This window comes from Thalassophryne amazonica, chromosome 5 (genome assembly GCF_902500255.1).
Source record: "Thalassophryne amazonica chromosome 5, fThaAma1.1, whole genome shotgun sequence".
Classification (NCBI taxonomy): domain Eukaryota; kingdom Metazoa; phylum Chordata; class Actinopteri; order Batrachoidiformes; family Batrachoididae; genus Thalassophryne; species Thalassophryne amazonica.
Genome location: NC_047107.1, coordinates 48,209,881 through 48,225,541, shown reverse-complemented (window position 1 = coordinate 48,225,541; position 15,661 = coordinate 48,209,881). Strand labels below are relative to the sequence as shown.

Here is a 15,661-nt window from a genome sequence, read left to right as displayed (position 1 = left end):
CACTGGAATTACTTTGTGTCAAATGAAGGTTTACTTAGGGAGACACAGATGAGGAGTATCATTTGCATCATGAGGGAACATCAACTTTAACGTTTTGACCATGTAGCGCTGGGCACGGTACAGCATGCATGATCCCAAGTTTTGAGTACCACGGAGCGTGGAGAAGGCCAGGGGGACTCCCATGCTTCCAGTGGCTGCAGCAGATTAAGAGTTACTTTTGAGAGGTAAAAGCTACTAAGGTAAAAGCTTTCCCCATAACTGCTCATCATGCCGAAAAAAAAAAAACATAAGTGGTGAAGACTTGGATGAAATTAAACTGTCTCTGAATTTCATGTCTGAGGAACTAAGTTGAGTGGTAAAAAAAAACCCAAACAGAACTGCCTGGTTTATTGAAGGAAGTCCAAGAACTCAGAAAAATGCTGCAGGAGAAAGACAATAAAATACAGATTTTGGAAAACCATGTGGACGAGTTGGAGCAGCATTTTAGGATGGACGAGGTGATTGTGTCTGGATTGAACATTAAACATCGATCATATGCCAGGGCTGTTGCTCTCAGCAGCGGTACCAGCATGGATGAGGACACTCCGGGAGAAATTCACTCCCTGGAGCAACAGATCATTGATTTTTTTCATCTCAGGCATCCACATCAACAACAGTGATATTGCAGACTGTCCATTCAATTCCAAAAAAAGATAAAAAGTCTAAACCGGTTATTGTTATCTGGTTTGCAAAACAGGAAACTTAAGAATGAATTGTAAGGCAAACAAAAAAGCTGAGAGGAACTGAGGTGTATGTAAACGAACATTTAACAAAGAAAATTGCCAATATTGGGCAGCATGGTGGCTTAGTGGTTAGCACTGTTGCCTCACAGCAAGAAGGTCGTGGGTTCAATTCCCGTGGCCTTTCTGTGTGGAGTTTGCATGTTCTCCCTGTGTTTGCGTGGGCTTCCACCGGGTGCTCTGGTTTCCTCCCACATTCAAAGACATGCGGGTTAGGTGGATTGGAATCTTTAAAATTGTCCTTAGGTGTGTGTGTGGGTGTGTATGTGTTTGTTTGTCTGTTTGTGGCCCTGCGACAGACTGGCGTCCTGTCCTTGGTGTACCCCGCCTCACGTCCTTTGACTGCTGGGATAGGCTCCAGCTCCCTGCGACCTTAATTGGACTAAGCGGTAGAGGATGAATGAATGAATGAATTGCCAATATTGTAAGACAAGCCAGAGCCCTAAAAAAACAGAAAAAATACAAGTGACTTGGACGAGAACTGTAAAGTGATGATTAAGGCCTGGTTCACACGGCAGGATAATTAGGACGATATCGGACCCGATCTTCCCCTTCCGACAATCTTAAGGACGTCCTGACAATCATGATGACGCAAAAGATAATCTTATCAGATATTCCTGTCATGTGTGGTGTGTTCAGAGCGCTCTGATCTGCTCGGAAGGACGTCAGGGGTGATCCGATCGCAAATCGGGAATATTCAACATGTTGGATTATTTTGGCCCGATATCGCAAAGTGTGCTGTGTCTTCCGACCACCCACGAACACGCAGCCTGCTGAATGTGATGTACAGCCATTCAGAAAGCGAGGTGACGGACATACGGAGTGGAAAATAAATTCAAAACAGCTGTTCTGACTTACCAGAAAGTCCAGTGGTCGCGCTGTCTCCACTCCTTTAAAGAATGCCTTTTCTTGTTCTTTTTGTATTGTTTTTCCCCCCTCTGTTTTAAATAGTCCACAAAGTATCTGTTTACTTTGAAGTCATGTTTAATCTCGAGAGATTTTGCGAGATTTCCTGTCTGAGCTGTGAATGTTTGTGTGTGAAATCTGTTCATGTGTGGTGTTCTTGTTCTTACCGTGTGGCTGAACACTACACACTCTATGACCAAACCTGTTAGATCTATGATTTTTTTTTATCTTCACGTGTGTGGTCTCTCAGGTTTTGGAAACCTAAAGATAATTTTAAAATCCTGTCATGTGAACCAGGTTTAAGTTAAACGGATCTCCGGAGGAAGCTAAATCATAGTGATACTCTTATCACTATGATTTTAGCTTGAAGTGATGGGTATTGTTATTCGTTCATTTAGGGTTATGTTTCTGTTGTCAAATGAACTTGGATATAAGCCATTCTGGAAAATGACTTTCATATTATGTGGATGTTTACATTATGTAGTGGGACCTAATTTGACTGTTTTTTTTTATTTTTGGGTTTTGGTTTATAGGCTTTTCTTTTTATTATATGATGATAGTTGATTCCTTTGATTTTACTTCTGTGCAGGAATTACAATCTTTTCAGTATACTGAGCACCATATATAGGATATGGAATATGAGATAGATCCAGATAATCATTTCTATTCTTTTAGAAATAGTAATTGTCAGTATTACACAGATGAACAATACAACTACCGCATTTCAAATGACAGGAATTTTGTCATCCCTTTAGTATAATTGCCATATCGGAAACTTGGCTTGAGAGGCTGATGATAGGAATTACGAATTGGAAGGTTTTGAATTCAATCATTTGAATAGGCAAAATAGAGGAGGACTATCATTGTATGTTGACAAAAACCTTAAATACAAAATTAAAGATCATTTGGCAATGGCCGTGGAAAATCTGTTGGAATGCATGACAATTGAAATATGCATGGAAAAAGGTAAAAATATAATTATTAGTTGCATATACAGAACTCCGGGCTCCAAAATTGAAGAGTTTCAAAAATGGATTATTTCACAGATGTATAACAAATGAGTATTTGTTTGTGGAGATATAAATATTGATCTTTTAAATCTGTATAAGCGTAAAGTGACAGAGGATTTCATTAATACTATGTACAGTTTAAATTTATATCCAAAAATCACTAGGCCATCAAAAATAACTTCACATTCAGCTGCTCTCATTGACAATATATTTACTAATGATATTGATACCAAAACACTAAGTGGTTTATTAATCAGTGATATCAGTGACCATTTACCAATTTTTACAATAACAGATCTAAACTTGATGAAAATGTACTGAGAAAATACAATATTGTAAGCATTTGGAATCTGAATAAGCTTTCACTGTCTTAAAACATTATTTACTTTTACAGAATTGGAATCCCATTTACGCATGGTGGTGGTTACATACATCTCATAATGCAAATTCTTGGACACATCATCAGTGATAGTACCTGGGGTCATGGGGGGTTTCGGGTCTTTCAACTTCAGACCCCCTCACCCAGGCGACCCGACCGGGAGTGATCAATTCCCGGCCTGTGTCCAAGAAGCCATCGCCCACTGCTTGTCCCTCCTGATCCACAGCCACCGTGAGGCTCTCTCTGCAGCCTCGGATGCTGCAGTGATGGCCTTTCTCTTGCGTGCTCCGGTGATGCCCAGGAGGCTGTAGGCCTTGCAGAGTGACTTTCCTGCAAAGCCCCTTCCTCCAACTTCGACGGGAAGACACCTCACAGGCCACCCCTGTCTGCGACACTCCTCCACCAGTTCAGCGTACTTCTCCCTCTTCCTCTCACTGGCTTCCTCCATTCTCTCCTCCCAGGGCACTGTAAGCTCCAACATAATGACCTGCTTGGATGACTCTGAGAACAGGACGATGTCTGGTCTAAGGCTGGTTTTCATGATGTTTTCAGGGAAATGAAGCTGTTTCCCCAGGTCCAGCCTTAACTGCCAGTCCTTCGCTGCTCCCAGGAGGCCTGTCTGGGCCTTCAGTCGGGCGGGTGGTTGTTCTCCAGCTCGCACAAATAAGATTTCCCGTCTTAATGGTTTCAAGCTCTTGCTCTGGTCTATGGCAGTATTGATGGACTCAGCAACTGCTTTCAGCACCTGGTCATGGCGCCAGTGATAGCGACCATCCCCCAGCGCTTTCGGGCAGCTGCTGAGGATGTGCTCCAGCGTTCCTCTTCCCTGACACAAGGGGCATGCTGAGATATCGGCCTTGCCCCAAGTGAAAAGGTTCGACGGGCTGGGCAGGACATCATAGACTGACTGGATTAGGAATTTGATGCGGTAGGGTTCTGCCTTCCACAACTCCAGCCACGAGCTCTTCCTCTCATTGGCTCCCTCCCATCTGGTCCATTTGCCCTGTTGTCTCAATCCCACCATCTGGCTTGCACGCTGCTCCTCAACCCCAGCTCTCACTTTGCGTTGAACCAGGTCCTGCCTTTCCTTGCCCTCAAGTTTGTTGTAGTGGATTGTTGGAATGGTTCCCAGGCCTGCCCGGCCAGTTGCCGCAGATCCCACAAGCTCTTTGTGACACAGCCGTGCTTCTGCCTGGTCCACAGCCTCCTGTGCCTTCCACTTTCTGCCAGTCCTCACCTCAATGTCTGCTTGGGATACTTTCAGATCCTTGGATTCCCTGTATTGGAGCACCTCCCTTGCTATGGTAACCCTAAAATCCTCAGTAAGGCTGTTGATAGGGAGCGTCAGCTTGGTCTTATTACCGTAGAGGGCGATGCTGCTCAGGCTTCGAGGTAAGCCCAACCAACGTCGCAGGTGGCTGCTGATCCTCCTCTCAAATCCTTCCACAGTAGAGATGGCAAACACATATACGAGCAGTGGCCACAGTATTCTAGGCAGGATGCCATGCTGGTATAACCACACCTTGAATTTGCCCGGAAGACCTGACTTGTCAACTGTTGTCAGCCAACTCTCCAGTTGTTCATTGGTTGCCGTGATGGAGACGTCGAAGGTTTTTCCAAGGCTCTTCACAGGTTTCTCTGTGACTGATGGTATACGGGTACCTCCTAGAGAGAAGTGGAACTGGTCAATCACCTTCCCTGTCTTCAGAACCAGCGACCTGGATTTTTCTGGCTTAAAGTGCATCTGAGCCCAGGTGGTTAGCCTCTCCAAACCTTGGAGGATCCATCTGCATCCAGGGACTGACGCTGTTGTTACTGTCAGGTATGAATGCCCTGATGGGAGGCTGACGGATTCCGGACTTGGTTTGGGGGCCTCTGCATTCCGGCTCGGCAGACTTGGCTAGCATATTCATGACCAGGGCAAAGAGTATCACCGAAATAGTACATCCCGCGATAATTCCTTTCTCCAGCCGATGATACTCTGATGTAACTGTGCCAGAAGTGAACCTCAGGTTAAAGCTGTTATAATAATCCATGATGAGGACTTTGATATTGCTTGGGACATGGTGCCTCTCCAATGCCGCCTCCACTAGCTTGTGAGGTATGGAGCCATACGCATTGGCTAGGTCCAGCCATAGTACCGCCAGGTCTCCTTTCCCTTCTCTGGCCTCTCTGATCAGTTGTGTTACCACTCCACTGTGTTCAAGGCATCCTGGAACCCATGGGATCCCCCCTTTTGCACCGAGGTGTCGATGTACTGATTCTTCAGGAGGTAGACTGACAGCTGATGGGAGAGGATACTGGAAAATATCTTCCCCTCGACGTTAAGCAGTGAGATGGTTCTAAACTGCTCAATGGTGGTTGACCTCTCCTCCTTTGGAACCCAAACCCCTTCTGCGGATCTCCACTGTTGGGCCACCTTACCCCTCCTCCAGATCACCCTCAGGATCCTCCACAGGTGCTGCAGGAGCTTGGGGCACCTTTTATACACCAGGTAAGGTACCCCATTGGGTCCAGGTGCTGAGCTGGATCTGGCAGCCTTGACAACAGTTTGGATTTCTTTCCAACTGGGTGCCTTGGTGTTAAGGGCAGTGGTCGGAGCAGGCAGATTAATCAGGCCTCTACATTCACCCAGGTCCTCCTCCCGGGCTGCATCGCTGTTATGTGTCGGACGCAGCCCGGAGAACCGACCAGCGTTTGAAGGACCCAGTATAAAATAAGCAGAGCACAGTACAAAGGATAACAGAGTTTAATGAACATAACAGTGCTGTGAAAAAATACAAACAAATAAGTGCGCGGTCTGGCGTGGCGGATTTGCGGTGTGCTCCCAGCAGCACAAAACGGTCCGGAGCCAGAACCAGTTCGGACCCAAGGACCCCGCCGACACCCCCAAGGTGGCCGTGACAAACCGAGTCTGTGAAAGAAGGAATCATTATGTGAGTCCACACTCAACACACAGAGAGAACGCTCAAAGGTGCACAAACAGCAAACACTTCCTGGCTTGGTTACTAATCAGCTTCCCACCCTGCAGGCATGGAACATCCAGTTCACAAAACTCCACTGCAGTGGAAGCTGATTTAAACGACCAACATACAGCTCAATATAATAAAGGTGTGAGGGACACCACATTTACTGACTGTATAAATGTTAGTCACAAAATCTAACATACCTCAGGAAGTGTGCTGACGAGCGTGAGACCTCACCCCCTCCTCTTTCACAGACCATGCATCAAACCTGGACGTTCTCTGCATCCACTGATGATGAGAAGGCTCTTGAGACGACGATCTCACCCGTCTGGTCACAAGGTCGAGTCTCCGGCAAATACACACTGTGTACTCCAGTCTCAAATGCCACCATGCTCCAATCCATTGTAGATGCACCACAGCTGTGAGTCCCGACGAGCCGCAGGCGATCAGCCTCAGGTGATCAGGGCGAGGTCCTGACAAACTCAGCTACACAGCCACTCAGTCCCAAATGCAAGCCACCTGGAAGGAAAAACAAAAGACAGGACAAAAGACAAACAAAAAGGCAGCCAGGCCCCCCCAGCCATACAACAGTACCCCACCCTCACGGGAAGCCTCCCGGCGACCACACAAACCTGGCCCAGGAGAAACACCCCCCTCCAGGGACCATGGCTGGAAACCGTATCCGCATTCATCTTCCAACCGAATCTTCATCTAACAGAACGGTTGATGTCTTCTCCTCTGGCTGCATCTTTGCCCTTGTTTCTATCAGTCAATTAGCACAGGTATGGCCAGAAGTTCTTGAACCTGTGCGGTCAGCCTTTGTCCAACCATGTTCACAGTCTGATTAGTCATAAAACAAAAAAGACAAACATAAACAACCAAACCACCCCCCCCTCCCCAGGGGACCGTCCCATCAAACCCCGGGAGGAGGAGAAAAGAAAAACACAACCCAAACTTAAGCTTGCAAATAAAAATGCTAACACCACCCCCCCCTAACGACATGTAGGGACCAACACCCCCCAGAGGACATCCCGCCAGCTCCAGGAGTAATAACCACAGCCGAGGTCCCTCTGGGATCCAATGTCACCCACGGGGACTCCCAGCGCCTCCCAGAGGACCATTCCATCAACACCAGGAGACGCCTCCCCTCATGACCAACGGACCCAGCCCCGGCCGTCTATGGCTAGATGGACCCATAGCCCTTTCCCCCTCAGAGGACACCACAGTCAAACCCTGAGGGCGGAAACTGGGGGGAAAAACAAAAGGAGAAAAAAAAACATACAAACAAAACAACCCCAACCCCACCCCCTGGGCGCAGTGGAAACTGGAAGCACGTCCAGTGTCACCAACCGTGACTATACCCCAGAAGCCAACCGGGAGGAGTGGAACAGCGGTTATGGCAGACGGCACAAAACGGCGCCACTCCTCCGACTTCTAAACCAGCCACCAGCTGCGGGTATATCCCACTGCCCCAAACCTCAGCCACGCCGATGGCAGACAGCTCAAAGGCGCGCCGAAGCCGGAGGTGGAACAGGGAATCAACAAACAAAAACACCCCCCCCCCCCCAGGTGCAGAGGTTACCTGGGAAACGCCCAGCATAACCAAACTGCACCACTCCAGCAACGCCGACAAGCTACGGCTCACACGGCTGGAGTCAGAGGAGAAGAGAGGGCACAACAAAAAACAAACAAACAAAAAAAAAGAAAAGAAAAAACAACCCAATTACCACCCCATCACTCCCCCAGGGGACCGTCCCATCAAACCCTGGGGAGGGGAAACTAAAAGAAATAAAAAAAAAAGACTAACAGACTAACATACAGTTGTTTGGGTCCTTTTCTGCTCCAGACAGAACTGCAGGGTCACGACCCCAGACACTAAATAGTGTACAAATAAAAACCCCACAAAAACCAACTCAAAAAACACCCACACAAAATGAACTAACACAAAACAAATAAGTGATTTATACCGTCAAGCTCAAACAAATGGAACACACCTGTTCCAACTTAAGAGCTTGACGGTAATGTGACTCAGTCACCAACAGAGGGAGCCAGAGTGCTAAAAATGAAAAACCCCCTTTGGTGACAGAAAATAATTCATGCTGCTTTTCCTGTGAGCAGCACACAACCAAAAATGTGATTCAACTAAATAACACCGGAGCTGACACAACAGACGCAGTAGTTATCTTCATCTGGGGAAACGGGGCTACAACTGTCACACGGGAAGCACAGCGACCCGTGCCACAGAGCTCCGCCGTGCACGTGCACCCATTACAGACACACTCTTGCAGCTCCCGTTTAAATCTCTTATCCGGTCGGAGCGTGACGCGAAGCCGTCGCCAGTCACACTCCACCACGACCCTCGGATAAGGCACACACAGGAACACGGCTGCACGAGCGCTCAAATCAGTATTCAGTAATGGGTTCTCCAACGCGCACCATCCAGGCGGAGAGCACCCGCAACTGATCCGGATAACTTCTGAACGTCTGCTGCCGCCTTCCCGGCGCGTTACCGTCTCTGCTACCGCTGGGTCCGTGATGTTTGGCCAGAGACTACTGTTATGTGTCGGACGCAGCCCGGAGAACCGACCAGCGTTTGAAGGACCCAGTATAAAATAAGCAGAGCACGGTACAAAGGATAACAGAGTTTAATGAACATAACAGTGCTGTGAAAAAATACAAACAAATAAGTGCGCGGTCTGGCATGGCGGATTTGCGGTGTGCTCCCAGCAGCACAAAACGGTCCGGAGCCAGAACCAGTTCGGACCCAAGGACCCCGCCGACACCCCCAAGGTGGCCGCGACAAACCGAGTCTGTGAAAGAAGGAATCATTATGTGAGTCCACACTCAACACACAGAGAGAACGCTCAAAGGTGCACAAACAGCAAACACTTCCTGGCTTGGTTACTAATCAGCTTCCCACCCTGCAGGCATGGAACATCCAGTTCACAAAACTCCACTGCAGTGGAAGCTGATTTAAACGACCAACATACAGCTCAATATAATAAAGGTGTGAGGGACACCACATTTACTGACTGTATAAATGTTAGTCACAAAATCTAACGTACCTCAAGAAGTGTGCTGACGAGCGTGAGACCTCACCCCCTCCTCTTTCACAAACCATGCATCAAACCTGGACGTTCTCTGCATCCACTGATGATGAGAAGGCTCTTGAGACGACGATCTCACCCGTCTGGTCACAAGGTCGAGTCTCCGGCAAATACACACTGTGTACTCCAGTCTCAAATGCCACCATGCTCCAATCCATTGTAGATGCACCACAGCTGTGAGTCCCGACGAGCCGCAGGCGATCAGCCTCAGGTGATCAGGGCGAGGTCCTGACAAACTCAGCTACACAGCCACTCAGTCCCAAATGCAAGCCACCTGGAAGGAAAAACAAAAGACAGGACAAAAGACAAACAAAAAGGCAGCCAGGCCCCCCCAGCCATACAACACATCGCTGTAGGTATTATGGAGATATGAGTCTACCTCCTCCTTTGAGCATGTGAGGTAGCCGCTACATTTTTGACCTAGCAGCTGTTTGGCACACCCAAAAGGGTTTGCCAGAAAGGCAGCACGTCTCTTGGCTCTCTCTCTGGCCTGCCTCCTGTGCCATTCTGCTTGCTGAAGGGTTAGCAGCTTCTTCCTAAGGATACCTCGAAGTTCTACCAATCCTGACTCCTCGTCCTCGCTTGCTCCCATAAACTGCCTCTTCAAGAGTCATAGTTCCTGGCATAGCTGTGAGATCTTTTCTGTCCTGCGGTTCTTGGAGTACTGGTTTGTAGTGACCCTCTTTTCTGCTAGACCAAACCTTTCCGTGGCGATACTGATGATCATGGTTGCCATTGTTTGAAGTTTCCTGTCTGCCCCTCCCCTCATAGTAGCTTCCAGGATACCATCAACGTCGTCATCAAATTTCCGCCACTCACTCCCTTTGCTGGCTGGAGGCCACTTAACCTGCCATTGATGTTGTGGAATGCGTGGAGCTTGGACTTCATGAGCTTGGAGGTTCTGGGCTCTGTGGGGTGACTCCTGGCCCAGCTCCTCCTGCGTCTCACCAAGGCCCTCTGGAGCGCAGGGGATCTGGGCACTGTGGGGATGCTAACTTGAAAACAGGATGCTAACTAGAATAGAATTTAAAATTCTTCTTCTTACTTATAAGGTTTTGAATAATCAGGTCCCATCTTATCTTAGGGACCTCGTAGTACCATATCACCCCAATAGAGCGCTTCGCTCTCAGACTGCAGGCTTACTTGTAGTTCCTAGGGTTTGTAAGGGTAGAATGGGAGGCAGAGCCTTCAGCTTTCAGGCTCCTCTCCTGTGGAACCAGCTCCCAATTCAGATCAGGGAGATGGACACCCTCTCTACTTTTAAGATTAGGCTTAAAACTTTCCTTTTTGCTAAAGCTTATAGTTAGGGCTGGATCAGGTGACCCTGAACCATCCCTTAGTTATGCTGCTATAGACGTAGACTGCTGGGGGGTTCCCATGATGCACTGTTTCTTTCTCTTTTTGCTCTGTATGCACCACTCTGCATTTAATCATTAGTGATCGATCTCTGCTCCCCTCCACAGCATGTCTTTTTCCTGGTTCTCTCCCTCAGCCCCAACCAGTCCCAGCAGAAGACTGCCCCTCCCTGAGCCTGGTTCTGCTGGAGGTTTCTTCCTGTTAAAAGGGAGTTTTTCCTTCCCACTGTAGTCAAGTGCTTGCTCACAGGGGGTCGTTTTGACCGTTGGGGTTTTACATAATTATTGTATGGCCTTGCCTTACAATATAAAGCGCCTTGGGGCAACTGTTTGTTGTGATTTGGCGCTATATAAAAAAAAAATTGATTGATTGATTGATAACTTGGGATATTCAGAATTTGAAAACATATTTCTCAATGCAAAAGTTGTCAAGTTATACAGTATAGTAATAAGAATAAATATAAAGGTCATCCATGGATGACTAAAGGTCTTTAACAGGCTTGCAAGAAAAAAAATATGCTATATAGAGAATTCATAAAAACTAAATCAAGAGAGGCAGAGGTTAAATATAAGGACTATAAAAATAAATTAACAACTATCATGCAGAATTGTAAAAAACGTCATACATTGGAAAAATACTAAAAGACAATACAAACAACAGAAAGGAAACATGGAAAATATTGAATACTATTATAACAAATAAATCCAAATCAAATAACTATCCAACATATTTTACATATAAGAACAAAGATGAAAAATATGATATGAGTCAAGTAGTGGATAGTTCCAGTAATATTGGGCCAGCTCTGGCAGCTGAAATTCCACACAGTACATGGGAAAATCAGCAATTAATTGAGAGAAATCCACACACAATGTTTCTTGGCCCAGTAGATAAAAGGGAAATTATTAAGGTAGTTAGTACATGTAAAAGTAAAAAGTCAAGGGATCATAATGGTGTACATATGTCTTTAGTCAAGCAAATAATTACTGAAATTGCAAAACCATTCCAAAAAGTATGAAAGTGGCAAAAGTGATACTGTTGTGTGGGCCGCCCGAAGAGGAGGTACTGCTGGCTCACCACCAGAGGGCGCCCTGCCTGTTGTCGGGTTTCAGGCACCAGACGGCGCAGCCGCCTCTCAGGAGCTCGCCATCATCACCACCCATAAAAGCCTGGGAGAATCATCAGAACTCTGCCGAGTTATCAGCTTACCCGTCAGGTAAACTTACTCAGCCGTTCTGTGCCGTACGCACACGTTTTTGCAGCAGAGCTTTTTGCAGTCGTTAACCTTTTTGTACACTTGCAGCTTGTAGCCAAGTTTGTGGAAGTTGGAGGAGTTGGCATCTCCACTCCTCACTTCAGACTTTGAATAAGTGATACATAAGGCACTGCACGTACTCTGTGTTCCTGTGTTTGGAGGTGGACGTTTTTCCCCCAGAAAGGAACTGTATTTTTGCTGACTTTTTGCTGGGTGTACACACACCCACCTTTAACCTGTGTCTGTTCCTGCCAGCAGTACCAGATCTGACAGCTGGAAGCGGTGGCCACCTGGGGACTCAGGACTTGGCGGCTCCGGTGTGTTGCAGGTCTCCGTTGGCGGTGGAACCTCGTGCATCCCGGCTCTTCTCTGGATAGGCGTCTCCTACCCTCGGGTCTGCCCACACGTCATCTTTTGTGTAGATTGATTGACAGACTAAAAGCATATTTTGGTGGTTGTGCACATTTGCAGAATAAATTGTTATTTATTCAGACTTCCTATTGGCCGTTCATTTATGCCCCCTGTCGTGGGTCCGTGTACTTCACTTTCCCCAACAGATACCATTATTTAAATCTGGCAGCAAACATCTTTTTACAAATTACAGGCCTGTGTCTCTATTGTCATAATTTTCTAAGATATTGGAAAAGCTTTACAATAGCAGACTGGATAAATTTATAGAACGACATAACTTGCTGGATGAAAGTCAGTATGGTTTTAAAGCAAGTAGGTCCACTGCACTGGCTCTGCTCAATTGAGTAGAAGAGATCAGTAGTCATGTGGCGCAAAGGGAAATAGTAATAGGTTTATTTACTGACCTAAGAAAGGCTTTTGATGCAATTGATCACAGCACATTGTTTCAAAAGATGGAACTGTATGGGATCAGAGGAGTGGCTTTGAACTGAATTAAAATTTAAAATTTGTTAAACTCTGAGATTGCTGCTCTTCGTATCTGGAGATCGTTTGTGGGCTTCCTCAGGGTTCTGTTTTAGGACCACCATTATTTATTTTGTACATTAATGATTTATGTAAACTTTCAGATCTGTTTAAGGCAGTTCTGTTTGCAGATTATACAGCCCTGTTTTGTTCAGGAGAAAATCTGCAGAAATTATTGTCTGATACATACTGGAATGATAAAGTTAAAGAGATGGTTTGATATTCATAAATTATCACTAAATTTGTCTAAAACTAAAATAATGTTGTTTGGGAATTACAATAAAGAAATACAAATTCAGTTAAATATACAAGAGGTAATCATAGAGCATGTCAAAGAAAATAAGTTCTTAGGTGTTATTATTGATGAAAGAATTAATTGGAAAACTCATATTCATCGTATTCAAAAGAAAATGTCAAAAAGTATTGCAGTACTAAATAAGGTAAGGCATGTTCTTGATTGCAAAGCACTTCATACTCTGTATTGTTCATTGGTTGCTCCCTACTTGGCTTAACTGTGCTGAAGTTTGATGCAATAATTATAAAACTACATTGCAATCATTATTCATTCTTCAAAAAAAGAGCATTAAGAACAGTTCACAATGTAGGTTATCAAGATCACACCAATTCATTGTTTATTAAATCTGAAATATTAAAACTTCACAATATGATTACGTTTAAGACTGTGCAATTAATGTATAAAGTGAAAAATAAGCAACTGCCCCTCAGAATTCAAGAATTTTTCAAGGAGAGAGAGAGAAAATGTAATTGAAGGGGCTTGTATCATTTTAAAATTGCTGGCGCTCAGATGACCAGGAAAGGATTTTGTGTTTCTATTTGTGGCCCAAAAATATGGAATAATCTGGCTAAGGAACTCAAGTGATGTCCAAATGTCAATCAGTTTAAACTCCAATATAAGAAACTGATGTTTTCTGAATGTGAAAATTGTCTAAATTCTCTGAATTTTCTGAAAATACAGTTCATGTTTGAAGGACTATATAGCTGTTAGTTAAAGTATGATATATATATATATATATAGATAGATAGATAGATAGATAGATAGATAGATAGATAGATAGATAGATAGATAGATAGATAGATAGATAGATAGATAGATAGATAGATAGATAGATAGATAGATAGATAGATAGATAGATAGATAGATAGATAGATAGATAGATTATGTGATGTGTGCCTATGATGAGGAATTTGAGTTTATTGATTATTTTAAGATGTCTGTTTTGCTGTTCTGCTCACTGTGTTTTGTTGGTTTTGTTGTGTTAAATAAACGTTGCTGATGTAAAAGGGGTAGGTGTATATAAGCTTTGTTCTCCCAACACCCTTTCGGTTGCATGGGTTGACTGGCTGAGAAATCAGTTATAAACTGAATAAACTTGAAACTTGAGAGGTGGAGATAGACTGGTTGTTTGCCAGGGTCATTGCCATACAGGACCCAAGGTGGTTCTGTTGGGAAAAGTGAATGCACGGACCCATGCCAGGGGGCGTAAATGAACGGTCAATAGAGATTCCAAATAAATACAATTTATTTTGCAAATGTGCACAATCACTCAAATATGCTTTTAGTCTGTCAATGCAAAAACGGTGACGCGTGGGCAGGCCCGAGGGTAGGAGACGCCTATCCAGAGAAGAGCCGGGACCCACGAAGTTCCACCGCCAACGGAGACCTGCAACACACCAGAGCCGCCAAGTCCTGAATCCCCAGGTGGCCACCGCTCCAGCTGTCAGACCCGGTACTGCTGGCAGGAACAAACACAGGTTAAGGTGGGTGTGTGTACACCCAGCAAACAGTCAGTAACTCACAGAAATCCTCCTGGAGGAAATAATCCAAATACTCCCAGAGTGCAGAAGAAAACTGGAGAACGTGAAGTGTCAGTGGTTATACTCAGTAAGTCAGAAGTGAGGAGTGGAGACGCCAACTCCTCCAACTTCCACAAACTCGGCTACAAGTTGCAAGTATAAGTCACAACTGCAAAGACTTCAGTAACAATGAATGTGTGAACGGCACAAAATGGCTGAGTTGGTTTACCTGAAAGGTAAGCAGATAACTCGGCAGAGTAGTGGTGTCTCTCCCAGGCTTTTATAGATGAGGTGATGAGTGATGGATGACAGCTGACAAGGTGCACCTGGTGATCCAAACAGGCCACTGCGCCCTCTGGTGCCTGAAACCCGCCAACAGGCAGGGCGCCCTCTGGTGGTGGGCCAGCAGTACCTCCTCTTTGGTGGCCCACACAACAGGACCCCCCCCCCAACGGGTGCCTCCTGGCACCCGACCCGGCTTGTCGGGGTACCGCTGGTAGAAGTCCGCCAGGAGGGCGGGATCCAAGATGAAGCTCCTCTTCACCCAGGAGCGTTCTTCTGGGCCATATCCCTCCCAGTCTACCAGATACTGGTACCCCCGACCCTTCCGACGTACATCAAGGAGCCTATGAACGGTCCAAGCTGGCTCGCCGTCGATGATGCGGGCAGGAGGCGGCGCTGGTCCGGGGGTGCAGAGGTCCGAAGTGTGGTATAGCTTGATCTTAGACACGTGAAACACCGGATGTATCCGCAGTGAAGCAGGGAGCTGGAGCTTCACTGTGGCGGGACTGATGACTTTCAGGATTTTGAAGGGTCCGATGAACCGGTCTGTCAGTTTTGGTGAGTCCGTATGCAGAGGAATGTTCTTGGTGGATAGCCAAACCTCCTGGCCGGGCTGGTAAGCAGGGGCCGGGGCTCGTCGGCGGTCCGCATGGTCCTTAGCCCGCGTCCGGGCTCTCAAGAGAGCAGAGTGGGCTGTCTTCCACACCCAACGGCTTCTCTTGAGGTGGGCCTGGACCAAGGGCACCTCGACCTCTCCCTCTACAGCAGGAAATAATGGGGGCTAGTACCCCAAACATACCTCAAAGGGGGAGAGGCCGGTAGACAATGTGACTTGGCTATTGTGGGCATACTCGATCCAGGCCAGATGTTGAC

The 15,661-nt window shown here is 46.2% G+C and overlaps 1 protein-coding gene and 1 pseudogene across 2 annotated transcripts in view; one reads left to right on the top strand and one right to left on the bottom strand.

Annotated features, from left to right (window-relative positions):
- The window catches only part of sv2ca (synaptic vesicle glycoprotein 2Ca), a 120,819-nt gene that overhangs the window by 48,833 nt on the left and 56,325 nt on the right, over window positions 1-15,661 (top strand). The gene's annotated exons all lie outside the window — the stretch shown is intronic.
- On the bottom strand, window positions 3,121-10,105 carry LOC117510418 (annotated as a pseudogene).